General features: G+C 33.0%; 1 pseudogene; it reads right to left on the bottom strand.

The window, feature by feature from the left end:
- Positions 1 to 10,973: 10,973 nt before the first annotated feature.
- On the bottom strand, positions 10,974 to 16,734 carry LOC134270649 (uncharacterized; annotated as a pseudogene).
- Between the last annotated feature and the right edge of the window lie 613 nt (positions 16,735 to 17,347).

Genomic DNA, 17,347 nt, shown 5'->3' with positions numbered 1-17,347 from the left:
TGAAACAATACAATGCCAGTTTGTTTTATTATTATGATCCATCGCTTTATATCTCTAAAACTAGGGCAACAATACAATCAATAAAAAAAAAACAAAAAAAGATATTATAGAAGGGAAATTTAAGGATATCGGATCCTTAGCAAGGAAGGCTGAATCCAAAAATAAATATTTAAGGAGGCTGGGGGTCAACAAATCAACAAGAAATTAACCACCAGACATAACTTAAATTTTTAGCTCACCTGAGACGAAGGCTCAAGTGAGCTTTTCTGATCACATTTTTTCCGGCTTCCGTCTGTCTGTCTGTTCAGCTGTCCTTCTGTCTGTCTGTGTGTCTGTAAACTTATCACATTTTCGACTTCTCAAGAACCGCTTGGAAAATTTCAACCAAACTTGCCACAAAACATCCTTGGGTAAATGGGGCTCAAGGTTGTTCAAATGAAGGGCCACGCTCTCATTCAAGGGGAGATAATTGGGAATTAATGAAAATTTCGTGTGATATTTTAAAATTCTTCTTCTCAAGAACCACTGTGCCAGGAAAGATGAAACTTATGGGGAAAATCCTAAGGTAGTGTAGATTCAATTTTATTCAAATCATGACCCCCGGCGGTAGGGCGGGGCCATAATGGCCGACCAAAGTTTTACATAGAAATATATAGGAAAGTTTTTTTAAAATCTTCTCAAAAATAGCAAAGACATAATTGATCATATTAATATGGAAGCATCCTCAGGTAGTGTAGATTCAAGTTTGTTCAAATCATGACCCCCGGGATAGGGCGGGGCAGCAATGCCCGACCAAATTTTAACATAGAAATATATAGGTAAATTCTTTAAAAATCTTCTTCTCAAGAATAGCAAAGCAATAATTGATCATAATAATATGGAAGCATCCTCAGGTAGTGTAGGTTCAAGTTTGTTCAATCATGACCCCCGGGGGTAGGGCAGGGCCAAAATGGCCGAACAAAGTTTTACATACAAATATATACGAAAATTCTTCAAAAATCTCCCTCTCAAGAATAGCAAAGCCATAATTGATCATATTTTTACGGGAGCATCCTCAGGTAGTGTAGATTCAAGTTTGTTCAAATCATGACCCCCGGGGGTAGGGGGGGGGTTACAATGGCTGGTCAAAGTTTCACATAGGCATAAAAAAATCATATTCTCAAGAATAGCAAAGCCATGATTGGTCATGGGACTACTCTGGATTTAAACTTTTCAATAATAAACCAATTTCTGCTTTTTCCTAGCCACAGTGCTCAGGTGAGCCATGTTGCCCATGGACCTCTTGTTAGATATGATGTCTTTAGCTGTCAACTATCTTTTGACAAAGACATTTTTCATACATTTTAGTTTTAAAATTTGAACATTTTTGTATATCTTTATACATGTATGGAGCTCTTCTTCTAAAAGGAGGACAAAATAGTCTAAAAATGGCCACAACCCCCCAGCCTCTTTAATTTGCTTCAAAATGAAGTTTGAAATTGTTTTTTTACGTAACAAATTTCATTTTATTCATCTGTATATTATTCAGGATTTTTGGAAATCTAAAAAAAAGTCTTATAAAAGTTGACATTTTTTACACTATTAAAGGAAAAAAAAGATATATTTTAAGAGAAATAGACTTTTTAAAATCCAACATTTCATTTGATACCAATACTTATTAGCATGATATGAAATAAGAAGTGATTTGTGGTTTCTTGCAGTGATAGCAAAAGCCTTTTACACTTTGTAACATAGAATACATGACGAAAATAAAAGACCAAAAATTCCAAATACGTATAAAAATCATGGCAGTTTTAGAATTTTTTCTGGGTTAAAAGAAATAGTAAACTCAACAAACAATATACGAATTAACTGTAAAGTATTCACTATACAGAGAGGATGATATTCTTTGTAACTATAAGGAATAGGATCAAGTACATGTTTATTCTTGTAAAGTAATTTACTTAAGTCATTTACTTAATATATGCCATTTAAAAGAAAAGACTTCAGTCTGTGCATCCGGAGTGTTTGTACACATTGAATTATGATCAATACAATTTGCCGTGTTGTCCTTTCATTTGTGACTCCTTTCAATTATTTTGATAAAGTCAAAAATGAAGTAAATTAAGGAGTGTATTACAAAATGAATATCTGACATTTTCAGAAAAAAAAATCTTGAAGATCATAATAGAATATAACTGAAAATACTTACTTGACATGTTTTCTGATAAAATTGATTTTATGAATGTATTATTTTTTAGGTATCCCGAAACAAACTGTCAAGAACGACTGCAAAGAACTACTTAAAACTGGCGCAAGATTCCTCCTTCTAGCTTTGGTTGTGTACATGCTATTTTTGAGTAGCCTGGTCTTCGGAATACTTTACCTTATATATGTGGTTGTTTCTTTAATTGTCCTTATATTTTGGTTTATGATTTACCCACTATGTTACCATTGCCAAAATGAAAAAGGGTGTTGTAAAAGATGTTGCAAACCTCGTGGTGGTCTATTTGTAATGAGGATTTTATTGCTTATTTTCCTAAGCATGTGTCTTATTTTTTGTCAGCGGACAATCGTATCTTCAATCACGTTTCTTCTTAGACTTATGACTTACTTCATTTTTGTAGCCCTGCCCGCAAGAGTAAATCTTTTTCGATATTTCCTGATTGTCGTCACTGCTCTAACATACATTTTGAAATATCACACTGAACTTGTAAATATGGCCACTGAAATTCTAGACGAGATATTTAAGAACCTTGCTGAGATGCAAGGTTCAAACGATGAAAATGAAACAGAAGTTGAACGACTTAGCACAACAACTAAGATTAACAGCTTGAAAGAGGAAATTTTCGATAAAGTAATAATCAAACTCAAATTTTCTTATAGATGGCATGTCTTTATTATCAAATGTTTGGTTTTGATAATCTACATTTTCATCACAGTTGAAGCCCTTTTAAATAGCGGATCTTTAAAATCTTCCAATCATTTCGAGCAATTCCTAGCTTTCCTTTTCATAGCCCTGTCTCCTGCTATTGTTCAAAGACTTTACAAGACAAGACACGGTTACTTGAGTGAAAAGCATAAAACAATTATTAGGAATGAAGTTGCTTTACTTTTAAAGGAAGAATTAGATAATGCATAGAAATATTGTACACAAGTTAATTAATATAAACATCGATCAATATAGTTTTTTTTAATTTCCCTGAAAATATCAAGACTTATGCATTATCACTTGATCTTTAAGCCTTTTTTCTCATTTTAATGCCGTCTGGAGATATTGTGCATTTAATGATTTTCGAATGGTGAACTTGACTGCAGGTTTACTCATAGTGGAATTCGATAAAAACACGCAATTTTCAGGTATAGAAAACTTGCACTAGCTAATGTTAATAAAATTTTAAAAAAACGTATGAAAATTGCACAGTTTTTTGTACCAAATATAATCTTTACCTGTGAAATAGAATTGGATTACTAATACAGCAATTTACTTTTTTTTTGGCAATTCCTTCAAAATAAGCAGGGTTTCATTATTGTCATTATAAGGGTAAAAAATTGTGAATAGGAGCTGTGAACTCGGCTGCATTAACGGGGATTTCAGAGGGGAAAATGCATGGAAAGATGGCACTCCGATGCTTTTAAAAAGTACATAAGAATTCACGTGCTTCATATTTGGATCCTTTTGGTCTTGGAGCCAGGGCCTCTGATTAAGTAATACTAATTGGAATTTCTCTCAAAGTTTAGCAGGCGTTTAGAATTAAAAATGTTCCTTTTGTATATATTTAGATTTAGAAATTCATTCACATATCGTGCTATAAATGCTTCGTTTCATCACAACTGAAACTGGACACTGGGTGATATGGACATGGGTCTTTAACTTCATAATGTTAAATGTAGCTTTGCACGAGAGCTTTTCATTCCGATTTGCGATGAATACCGGGTATTTGTTAAGTCATTTGGACAAAGGCCTTTGACTTTATGTTATGAACATTCTCGTGATGTGAATATTGGTCTCTAACAATTCTTAAAAGAAAAATGGATCATAAAATGTACATCATTTTATCACTGATGTAAAACTAAGAAATTTTGTTCATTTTGTAAATATAACTATATATTGATACCTTTTTATGCATGTTTGTTGTGATTGACTATTGCTTGTCGTTTTCAGAAATTTGTCGTTTGCATGATTTACAAGTATTTTGTCACTTATTTGAGTGCAAAAATGACAGTTTTCAATTAAAGATATCTTCATTTTTCCTATAGTAAACAAAGCAAAACTATCGTCATCTTATTTGCATAAAATCTTAATTTGCAACATCATATTTTGATAAATTTTAATGTAAAACATATATCATGGCAAGAAAAACAACTCTTGCTTTCCTGTTGGGCCAATGTGATAATTCTTTATCGGCCACCGAGCTGATACTGCATTTTTGCGCACGCTAATTATTCTTCCAGTATTAGAGTGCATTGCCTCGTCAACATATATGGACGTTCGCCGGTCATTTTCTTTTTTACCTACCATTCCACCAAAGGCTTTTTGATTTCATTTTTTTTTTGCTACATATATGTTTGATGTGAGGATCTAAAATTATTCTTTTTTGTAATGGTGAATGAATAAAGATAAATAATTGCAATACATTTTCAGATGTTTTAAAACTTAATAGGCGATTTATTATCCCCGCCTATGATTATTGGCCTAACAATATGTGTTTGTTAATTTTATGCTCATGCTTTTATGATTGTTTAATGCTTGTCTTTTTGTGTAATAAGTAATTTGCTTGATTTATCTTAGCATTTATCAGTTTAAAAGAAATAAAATTTTTCAATTTCAGCTATGTTTATATTGTTTTTATTATATCAAGATCTCCATCAGAAATATCATTTTTTTTGCATAAAATGTAAATGTGTTTGATTTATGATTAATAGTTAATTTTTTTTTTGTTAAAATAATCTTCTTGTTTTTTAAAGCATAATTTTAAATGATTTTTAAAAATAATAATAATTTCTAATACTAGTATATTATTTTCATTTCATTTTTAAATCAACGATGAGATGTAAATGTTTTTAAAGAATCTTTAAAAAATGAAAATGAAGCATACTTATTATTTTATTTTATACCTGCCATGATACTAAGAAATACATATCATATGTACGAAATGGCCTATATGTAATTAATGTCCATTATGCAAAAAATATTCATGCTGTCTCGATTCGCTTTCCACTATGCCAGTAAACAAATTGGCCTCAATGACAGTCTCACTGAACTTTCTTCGGTCCCCTTCAAATGCTGAATGGACAGTTTCTAATGCAATTTTATTCTCAATTAAGTATTGATGCTAAAACGATATCTTTAAATTAATGATCTTATTATTATGTTTGATATACAGAGAACCCAGATATCCTTGAACAAAATGCCAAACTGCATATCGTCTTTGCTTCGTTTTCGGCTACATGAAATAGATGGTAATTAAAATTCATAAGAACATCATGCTATGGTTCATGTACTCTATGCTTTTGAGAAAACTATCTTAGTTTTTCGGGTTTGTTATTATAACTACATGTACAAGTATATTTGAAGAAAATATCATCAGTAATAATTTATGTCTTCTGATGCTTATAAGCAAGATTACCGCAGCTTGTTTTTGCTAATTTTGTAAAAGTCAATAAAACACTTTCATGTAAATGAATGATGTCATTTATTAAAATGACGGTATAAATGTGAAAAATTTAACAAGCAAGGAGGGGATCAGATTCACTAGCTTTGCTTATCAGTTACGTAAAATACTAGTATGATAATGTCTGATCCCCCAAAAAAGAAAAAAAGTATCTGTAAAACAAGACAATCAAAATATCATATGAAAAAGTAGGTAAACAGATGCCACATTAAAACAAAATAGGCCGCAAGATGTGATATGCAGGTCACATCCATGTAAGATGTGACATGCAAATCACATCCATGCCATCCAAGGTGAGCTTGCACACATCAAATCTATATGGAAGCAGTTAATCACTGGCCTCTCCATACATTGAATCTTAAAGTAATGAAATGAAAATTGTTACAGTCCATTATTTATACACAGTATTGACAAGGGATTTTTCTGTTATTACCTGATCATGATAAGGAGCACACGGCGGGTTTGACCGGTCAGCAGGGGATGCTAACTCCTCCATGGCACTTGATCCAACCTCTGATGTTTCGGAGGTTCGTGTTTGCTCTGCTCCTATTTTGTCTTGTTTTATGGACTTTGAGATTAAATACTGTTCGTTATCTCCATATCCTTTTGATAATTATCGCAAATCAAATACTATTAATCATGCAGAATTTTTTTCTTTTTAATTTGAATTGTTTTTTTTTTTTAATAAAAGTTTGAAACTTCTGATCTGAACACATTATTTGAAGTTTCTTATCAGTATTTAACCCTCCTTTTTTTTTTTAAATGTGTAAACACATCGTCATTTATTCGTCAAACACACGTGCACTGGTGTGTTGGGGGAAGAGGGGGCAGAAATCTCGCCCTACCATCTGCAGTGACCAAAATATACATGAATTTGATAAACTGGTTTTACTTTGTAGGACATTGCATTAGTTCCACATAAAGTTAAGCTGAAATAAGTTGGAATTTTTTTTTATAAAACTCCTAAAGCTTGAGAGGTTCTCCGCTTTAACCCCTTGGTCTCTAACAATACCAACCTTTCCTTGTTCAAGATTCCCATATCCGCCACTGATATGTGCTCATGCATTTTTACTAAGACATGGTCAGTTGATTAAGATGGGGGACTGGTAGATTTTTGTAATCGAATTCTGACCATAAAATGATTGAAAAAATGACTAATTCCGGTGACGTAGCATCGTTTTGAAAGGCGGAGGTCAGCCAGAAAAACATCATTTACCCGAAAAAACTTGACGAGCCAAAAGATCTCCAAGCCAGAAAATCCTATTCCGGGGGGGGGGGGGTTCCAACTTCGATCAGTCCTATTTTTCTTTAAAATATACCGGTACTAAACTACCCTTAATATGATATTAGATATTAAAAGGTTTTTTTTAAGAAAACGACCCCCACCCGATTTTTGATGTTTGACCCCTTGCGAAGTTATTGTCCCTTTCGCAAGAAATGCTTGTTCTCGCTACTCCTCGGAAGCCATAAACCGAAGAGGTATGAAACCTCCACCAATGTTCTTGACTAATTAAAGAAACTCTTCAATCTATTCATTGCAAAAGGATTCGTAAACCCCTTCAATGACTTATTGAGTTTTTGAATTTTATAAATAAATATTTACATTTGCAAATGTTTTCCTTTATATAACACTACTGAAAGCAAGCGTTTTTATAACTGTATAAATACAGGTACGGGGTCAAGAGGTCATAGATGTGCGTTTGGATAAACGTTTGACGTAATCTCTGTGTGACGTCATAAAGGGTCGACGCGTGTTTAGTGGAATACATACATGCCGTTGGGTTTGAAAAATAACGCATTTCTCACGTTAAAAGTAACAATCAGGCAAATTTAAAGTATGAATAAGTCACAAATGTAAATATAAGTAATAAGGTATCATTTTTTGAGTTTTATTGAGATGTAAAACGGGTTGGCACATGATCAAATCTTCCATAAAGCCCTTCGGGCTTTATGGGATTTGATCACGTGACCAACCCGTTTTACATCTCAATAAAACTCAAAAAATGATACCTTATTTCTTAATAAAAAAAAAATCAAAACGAAAAGTCGTAAAGACATGGATCAACTGCATAAAATTCATTGACCTTTAACCTTGAAATTTTTGGAAAGGTCAAATTTTAGGGTCATTAAAAAATTGAGAAATTCAGGTTTTTATATCTATTTTGTCTATCTACATATACTAAATGTGTTTGCATCATTTATAATTATGTACATGTACTCTTAAAACTATTTCAAAGATTCCAAATGTCCCTGAAGATTGACCCTTCTAAAAGTTATTGCCCGTTGTGCGAAAAACCTTTCTTTATCGCTACTCCTCCGAAACCGTAAGCCGTAGAGACACGAAATCTTCGTTAATAACTTTAGGGTCTTTAGGCACAACTTCAATGTATTAAGTGCAAAGGGATCTGATGAACCCTTATATGAGTTATCGCCCTTTAATGTTTCTATGCTTAAGATTAAACCGTATATCTCTAGAACTACAAGTCGTAGAGGCATTGGGTCAATTGTAAGGTGACCCTTGGCCTTTGACCTTGAAAATTCATTAAAGGTCAAAGGTCAATTTCATTTCATTTTTTTTCATTTTTTAAAAACTTTTAAGCCTCTTCTGGTTTCTTTTAAATGAAATTTAATTTTAACAAGAGGCCCAGGGGCCACATCGCTCACCTGAGGAAATCGGCTAAGAAAAAGCGCAAATCGGATCAGAACTGAAAAGTTTACTGAAGGGGGGTGTGTGGCTTGAATCTTAATACTACTTTAGAATGCCTTCATATTAATAAAGCATATAACTTTGCTGTTCTTGATTAAAAGATTTTTTAAAAACAGTTTCTTCCTATAAATAACTTCATAATAAACTTAATTTGATTCCCTATTGTTTCCTTCCTTACCCCAAAGGGCTATGATCTGAATATATTAAAATCTTTAATACATGAGGATGTTAACATGTCAGTATGAATAAACATAGATTATTTTTCTAAGTAAAGCTTTGATTCACCATTGTGGCCCCACCCTACCCTTGAGGGTTATGATTTGAACAAATTTAATTCTACACTACCCGAAAATACTTCCATATAAATACCATTATCACTAATCATGGCTTTAATTTGCTATTCTTGAGAAGAAGATTTTTTTTTAAAATATTTTAATTTAAAACTTGGATCCTCCATTTTGGCCGCACCCTACCCCCGAGGGTCATGATTTGAAAAACTTGAATATAAATATCATTAATCATGGCTTTGAAGTACTTGAGAAGACGAACTTTGAAAGATTTCCCTATCTAGTTACAAACACTCCTATGTAAAATTTTGATCTGCCATTGTGGCCCCACTCTACCCTCGGGGGTCATGATTTGAAAAAACTTGAATCTACACTACCTGAGGATGATTTAACATGAGTTTTATTTTCCTGGCCCAGTGGTTCTTGAGAAAAAGATTTTTAAAAATTTTCCCTATATACTCCTATGTAAACATTGATCGGCCATTGTGGCCCCACCCTACCCCCGGGGGTCATGATTTGAACAAATTTAAATCTACATTTTCTGAGGATGTTTTCACATAAGTTTCATTTTTCTTGGCCTAGTGGTTCTTGAGAAAAAGATTTTTAAAAGATGCCATTTATTTTTCATTAATTCATGATTATCTCCCTTTGAAAGAAGGATTGGCCCTTCATTTGAACAAACTTGAATTCCCTTCACCCAAGGATACTTTGTGGCAAGTTTGGTTGAAATTGGTTCAGAGGTTCTTGAGGAGAAGATGAAGATTTGAAAAGTTTACAACGACGACAACGACAACAACGACTACAACAACGACAGACAACGGACAAATTTTGATCAGAAAAGCTCATCTGAGCCTTCGGCTCAGGTGAGGTAAAAAGTAAAATATAAAAGAAAATTGAATTCAAAGATAATGAAAAGACCCCTCATTGTTCTGTGAAAATAAGTCTACTAGTATCTATAATAATTATGCAAAGATTTGGTGTTTTCCGGTGATTTTTAAAAAGTATAGAGCTATGAAAAATTGATAAAACATGTTTCGCGGATCATGCTACTTTACAATATGTAACACACGTTAACATCACATAGACTTTTTTTATTGAAATAAAAAAAAAATGCACAGTTGTAGCTCAAAAAGATTTATGATATTTTACCAGTCGCTACAATATACATTAATTGTCACTTGGTGGACTTTTGAACCGATTTGGAGGGTATATGACTGTTTTTTAGCCCCTATTACATGTACATAATCAACATGTAATACCAAAGCCAAGGATGGTAACGTCATAGAACATCATGGAGCATGCTGCTAGATATAGCCTACACGTACCAAGATCAAAAGTATTCAAATGGTAGTACATTGTAGCTTTAAGTAACTTAACTGATTTCTGCTGACAGAAAAACATGTAAAAACATGTAATTGTTGTTTAAATGCAAAGTAAAACATCTTAAGAATTAATAAAAGTAAAATATTTATATGTTGCAAATTTCTTTTTAATTCTGTGGCTGTTTACATATGTACACTATCTACATCATACTAGCGAAGATTGCTGTTATATCAAATATCACCTTAAAACTATATTGGTATACAAAATCTACATCAAATCTTTGCATAAAACAATACAGATACTTTATCTTATTTGTTTAAACAATAAAGAGCCATTTAAACCTGTCGGTATGCATATTGTGACATTTTTCAGTGTATTTTTACTCATTTTCCTCTAAATCAAAAAATTTCGTCTTGTCCCCAAAAATATCTATAACTTATTCAATAATGGTTCAAACTTCATAAAAACTAGTATGTATTTAATTCAAAGTACAACCTTTCCAACCTTGAAAATAAATAATTATGTTGCCAGGTAAAAAATATTCAAATATGGTGTCTGTTTTTGAGTACCCCTGTACGTTTTTCATATGATACTTGTTTGGATTGCTGTCAAATTTAACATCACATTGAAATTATATCAATAAGCAAAATCTACAGCAAAATTTAGCATAAACTAATCAATTACTGTGTCTTTCAACAATTTGAATCCATATCAGCTTGTCATTATGCAAAAAATGGCATTTACAGTCATTTTTTTTTTACCATTTCATCTCGAAAAATCCTGCTGACTCTAAAAATGTCTATACCTTCTTCAAATATGGTTCAAACCTCATTAAATTTAGTACACATGCAAGTCCACTGAAATATAAATGTCACTTCACTCTTTATAACTCAATCAAGAAATAATGATAAAACTGAAAATATATTACATTCTACCGTTCCATATGACTACATTTTCTCTCCAATATACATATTACACATATGTCCTTAAAAGTATGTATGCTTACATACTAAGATAATCCACAACCTTTTGAATAATCTTTGATGATTTTGTAATTCTTACACTCTTAGGATTTTCTTTTAATGGTTCTGAAAATTTATATCTAATACCATTTTCTGGGTCTCTAGCATGAATTTGTCTCAGTTTTGGCAAACTAAGTCCATATAGAACCAATTTATTTTCGAAGTGTTAAAGCTGACACAACTTTGCCTCTTAATAATGGCTCTAAAGACTCTTTACATGTGTAATATGACAAATAAAAAACATTTTCAGACACTGCACTTTCTGACAAACACAAATTACGAGGGCTGTTCGAAAATTATTGAGTCATTGTTTATATTTTGCTTTCTGATGAACGTCTTTTGGTGAAAATTTGCATGTACGTTTGACATACACTATGAATTAATATAAGCAAGAAATATTTTACAAATATTAAATATTTTCTCTCCAATGGTACATAAATGCGTCAGTAGTAGGGGTACCCGGAGCAGTCACGAAATCAGACATTGAAAATATGTAACACCAACGTTCTAACTCTGTGTATCCATAAAAAGAACGAAAATAATTCAGTTTAAGAGTATACTTTTTCAGCTTTATTTCAAATTCATGTTGTGCAACTTTGATTGAATTTTGATTCGAAAGACGGAGATCGTAAAAAAAAAAATAAGCGCGGTAAAGAAATCTGCTAACAACGAAAAATGGATTTTGACTCAAGGGCGGAGCAGCCAGCATACCTAAAATTTTGTGTAGCGCAATTTAGAACTTCTTTCTAGACTGAACGACCAGCTAAAACAATAACAACAAGAATAAATAATGTGTTAGGGATTGTTATTTCATTGGTATACATTTTTTTTTGTACAATTAATTTAACCAGAGTAAAATTAAAAGCTCTTGACAACCATGCAATATTACGTACTGTACGTATATATCGTTACAGTAATAAACCTGCGTTGCATAAATCGGCACTGCATGATTCTAAGTCATCCTTTCCCACAAATCAAAATTGTTCACAGGGGTAGCAACAGCATATTTTTTTAACGAATAGCTTAAGAAACGATACTGTTTGATTTTTGAAATTTTATATGTAATAAGAAAGAAGGAATAGGATTAAACGCTTCCCAGTCGTTTCACATGCGAAACCATCTACAGCTAAAGTAACGTTAAATGACGTATCGATGCTGCTCCGGGTCGATAGACGTATGCATGTTAATTATTTCACCGAAACTTATCTAATTATCATAAAAATTAGAAATTTTGTGCTTTATTCATTCTTTATACAATGTTGACGAATTTTCATAATATTATCTGTCCCTTATAGAGTAAATTTAATTGTCTCAATAATTTCCGAACAGCCCTCGTAGAGTAATATAATTTTTCTAATGCAGTCACATCTTCCATCGCATTATGGGCCTCATATTCCTCTCCTAATAGATTGTGAACTAGTTTCTCTTGCTTGTAGTTAGGAAGCTGGACATCTTTCAATAATTTCTTGGAAATCTTTAGAGTGTCTAAAAATCCAGTTACATTTTTACGAAATCTTTTAAGAAGATCACAATCTCCCAAATGGTGTCGCAAAATTGGTAGGTCAAAGTTTTGAACGTTATGCCCCACTAACACTGGATGGTCAAAAGATTCTAAAAATATCAGAAACTTAGTCAGTGCTTCCGGTGGAGTAACTGCAGTCGCTGCTTCTCCCTTATAGCAAAGGCTATTTCCATCAAAGGCCAAACAAGTTGCTTCAGATGCTTCCTTGCTGATGGATCGAGTCGGCAAAACATAAACTGAGAGCTCCTTTTCTTGGCACTTTGCTGCAATTTGGAGTATATCAGATGTTCGTCCTATAGTAAGAAACAAAATGTGTGATCTTATGATATTGGCATACTCAATGTAAGAATAACACGAGGATTTTGATATTTTATTGTATGATTAACAATCATCTATAAATTATACATGTACTGAAATTCAAAAAATGAACAAACCTTATCCTCCCGTTTCCAAATCAAAGAACACCAATGGACGTGTATGCAGATTGTCAACAGGGGCATCCGGTTCAATATCGTCTATGTCTATGTTCTCTTCAGCCTCTAAACAGATGTTTGGCATATATGTATCTCCTTGAAAAACAATTCATTTTTTTTTAGATTGAATCAATATATGAGTAAATATATTAAAGATAATGAAACCGCTAAAAATTAGTCAGTAGTAAATAGATGTAAATGCACATGTACCTTCAAGGACAGACTGCGATGCATTCTTAGATTGCCTTTCAGCTTTTAGTTCCAGTCTTCTTCTTTTGACGCTTGGCTGTGCATTTCTCAGGCGCTTTCTTTTCAACCTAGCATCCTTGCGTCGTCTCATGTGTCTCAAGGTATATGTACCGGGTGATAGAGAACAAGATTTATTCAGCTACAAATGAAAGTTACCAAATTACTAAACATTGAAACACATACTGCACATTTTTTCGTGGGGAAACAATTATAATTATTGTGGAATTAAAAGTAAATTCTTATCTTTAAGTTCCAATACATATCACTGGTTTAAAACTTGTTAATTTATTTTTTTTTTATACATGCAGTGTATATTAATTTAAAAAGAAATAATGTTATAAATATCAGTTGGTAGAGTCCTATTATTTTTTTTCTGAAAGTAAAAATAAGGTGTACATAAAGAAAATGTAAACAGACATACTATATATACACGCCTATCAGTCGGTTCCTATAAGTCATTTTTTTAGTTAATCTCTGGTCTAAAACTTCTTGTTAGACTTATAGGCGAGCTATAAAAAGAATGGTTTTATATGAGGTCAATCCTTCTGATATATAAGCTTATCAAATACAACTGACTTATGGGCGAGTATATATGGTAAAACATGTTCAAAATACTATGAGCAAAATAGTGACTGATATTCATCAATGTAAACATGATAAATAACACAGAAACAAAAAAAACTAAATCATGAATGGCTGCATGTAACACATTCTACCTCAGATATGTATTCAAAACCATCATTTTTTTTTTGGCAAACTGTGGCAGAGAGCCTTGAGGCAAGACTTTCTGAGCCCCCATAAAACCTGCATTACAGATGTATTGCAAAATAAGCTACATTGCTCTTATACATTTAATGCTATTGTATATATATAAATTATATTCAATGCTATGGCCGTATGGGAGGTGAGTACATGTAACAATTTGCATGTACTTACAATCTCTTTGGTACTTTTGAAACTACCATCTGGTTAAAGCTTTCATTTGACTGCGTGGACCCCATATTGGCCAATTCAGATGATCTAGATATGAATTTCTCCAGCAGAGACTGCAAGGCCACTTTTAGGTTCTTCTCATCAAGTGGTTTTCCATATGGCAGTGCCATGTGTTTATATCCCCCCCTCATTACCTCTACACCAAGTTCCACAACTAGAATGCTCACCTACACAAGATAATATCTCATTACTTTGCAATACATACATATTATTACCTAGCCATGACAAAATAACAACAATTACACATATGGAAATAAGTTTCACGACAGTGGTGACTAGTCCTAATATTTCACTCAGCAATACAAAGATAGTCTAGTTGGCCATCATTACACACCATACAAATGAGGAATGATACTGCTTAGTCCAATGGCTAGTTTCTCGGGTTGGCCCTTGTTTTGCGAAATACTGTAGCTGAAACATCTTTCAATGCAGGAACGGACTTTAGTGTTTCGTAGTAGCTTGTGAGTCTTGCTCAGTTCTATGAGCGAAGCCGTGAACCCTTTCGTAGTTTACTGTCACACTGCTTTGTGATATTCTTGTCTATGGTTTTCACCCTAGCTATTGTAGTGCTATCATTGTCCATCACTAATGTCGATACCTGTAAAATAATAATGATATAAGGCTTAATTGGAACCATCTAAAAAAAAAATTTGAAATACATTCTGATAATTAGCATGTTTTACTTTTTCTCCCTCGTCCAATACAGATTGTAGCATATCACAGGCCATGGCTGGTTCCATCGACTTGGCAGAGCCTTGCCAATTTTTCTTGCAGTTATGTTTTCTTTGTGTGATTTTTTTTCTTTAGCTGCACAGCAGATACGACATTTCTTGCTCTTTGTTGCATAGCCTACGCATTTCCCCATTTTCTGTCCTTTGAGAGTGGCATGACCTGAAAGACATTTCCAGTTATTTTCAGAAAGTGTTTTCTTGAGTAAAGAAATTATAAATTGTTACTTTTAAGTAGAAGAATAATGTCAAAACACATCTCACCAGTAAGACTATTATATGACCTGCCAGTGCCCCTTTTCTGCCAGGCTCCGTCAAAACTTACAACAATACCATCTTCAATCTGGAGAATCAGTTCTGCAAGAAATAAACTAACCTTAAAATGATGGACATTAGCTAGTAAAACTTATAGATAGCAATAAGCAAGTACAAAAAGTGGTTGCTCACGAAGGGAGCTTTACAGTTTGAAGTACATAAATAATAGAAATTCTGACAAATTACTGAGTGTAATTTCTGAATTACTGTGCTTCCAAAATTATTTTGATAAATGCAGACTATATATAATATAGTATCAAGAAACATGTACATTTTTAAAATATTTTCCCCAAAAAACTTGGAAATTTAAAAAAGGGTCATTTTTTCTTGAGCTACTAAGTATGAATATGAATATCTCCATTTTGATATCTTACTTCTGTACTAGACATCTAAACTATAAAGTGCAAACTGTTTTGCTTCGTGTGTGGAAAGTCAGACATATAAATGAAAGGTCATACTTGTAGTTTGTGTTCTGACACATAAATTCTCTACAAAATTCAATTAATTTCTTTATTAAATACAACAGAGCTTGTCCTAACTATCACACTATCAGTACACTTATCATTTCTGTGTTTCTAAATGAATTATCCATGTTCATACTTACAAAGCTACTTCAGTTGCCAGATTTCTTGAGCAGGATTCATTTGCCATCCTCTCAAGTTTCTCCCCAACTTCCCTTTTTCTCTCTTTCAGGTTTTTGTTGCAAATATCAGGTATATTAAGCATTGCCAGTAGCGTATTCACGTGACTTTCCCCAAACCCTCCATTGACCATACCTACGTTGCAAATGTATATAAAACCATAAATACAATATGAAATTAGATACTATTATTTGATGTACGTGCAAAATTCAATCTAAATGATCCACATTTATCTATTGTAATATTGAACTTAATGTTGCAATATTGGAAGTCATAAATGACAAACTATCATGTTATTTTACACTGGCAATCTTACCTGATGCCAGTTTAGTATTTGCATCCCATGCCAGGCCCCCCTTCTCTGTCCGATGACGACTCCCTGTGGCCACATCATTTAAAAGATGGCAGTGTTTACACTTTATTTCTAAAATTTGTGAAAGTCCAAATTTTTTTTTGTTAACACAGTTATGAAGCTGTAAGGAGGAATGACAAAGCTGACAAGCCCTTAACCCATCTGCAAGTACATTCAGTTCTACAATGCGCCTGCCCACTTGCCAATCATAGGCTTATCATTTTCTATAGAGCCACCATTATCATCACACACAGTCACTTCTTCAGCGACACCAAAATAGTCGTGATCTAATTGCAATAGTTCTTCATTGAGATCAACGGAATTGTGGTGACCTTCCAAGTCAATCGGTGGCGGGAATATCTAATTGAAGACCTACAGATAATTGAAGACCTAGAGAAGACCAACGCAAGACCTACAAAACTGTGGTATATATACAGCAAAACTGATGTGAATATTCTGATTAAGCATGTCCTGTTAAAATGATGGTCCCTTAGGATAGTGTCCAGACACAAAAGGGGGTCAGAGTTTAACATTAGAAATGAATGTAAAGGGGGGGGGGGTCAGAGAAGCATGGTCACACTATATCAATTTTCAAAAAGTCTTTTTTGTGCTGGTTTGTAAATCTAGTAAGATGGTTTGTTTCATTTTCAATTTCAGATTTGTGGGAATTCCAATCTACATGTCTGTAGTGATTCACCAAACATTGAAGGAATTCCAGTAAACCTGTACCGTGTATAAAAACAATGTTGTTTTCTCTCCCATGAGCATCACTATTTCTCTTATCTGCAAACCATGTTTATGACAATTAAGGTAAGCTAATAACTTTCTCATGAGGAAATTTCTATATCTGTACAAACAATCTTAATCACCAGTTAGATTTTTTTTTTTGTAAGCTAAATGGGGGCTATTCTAATGTAATACTGAGATTTTTTTGCACATCAAAAGCTGACATTGATTAAAAGTGAAGGGCAACAATTTTAACGTTGTTCTTTACCCCAGCATGCAGGATAAAAAATATTTTTGCAAGTCTCCTTTGTGCTACTTTTTTAAGAATGACAGAAATGGAAATGAATTATAAACT

The sequence above is a fragment of the Saccostrea cucullata genome, unplaced genomic scaffold (genome assembly GCF_032062105.1).
Source record: "Saccostrea cucullata isolate Sc308-1 unplaced genomic scaffold, CSIRO_AGI_Scuc_v1 ctg468, whole genome shotgun sequence".
Taxonomy (NCBI): domain Eukaryota; kingdom Metazoa; phylum Mollusca; class Bivalvia; order Ostreida; family Ostreidae; genus Saccostrea; species Saccostrea cuccullata.
This window is presented reverse-complemented; position numbering and strand designations above follow the sequence as displayed.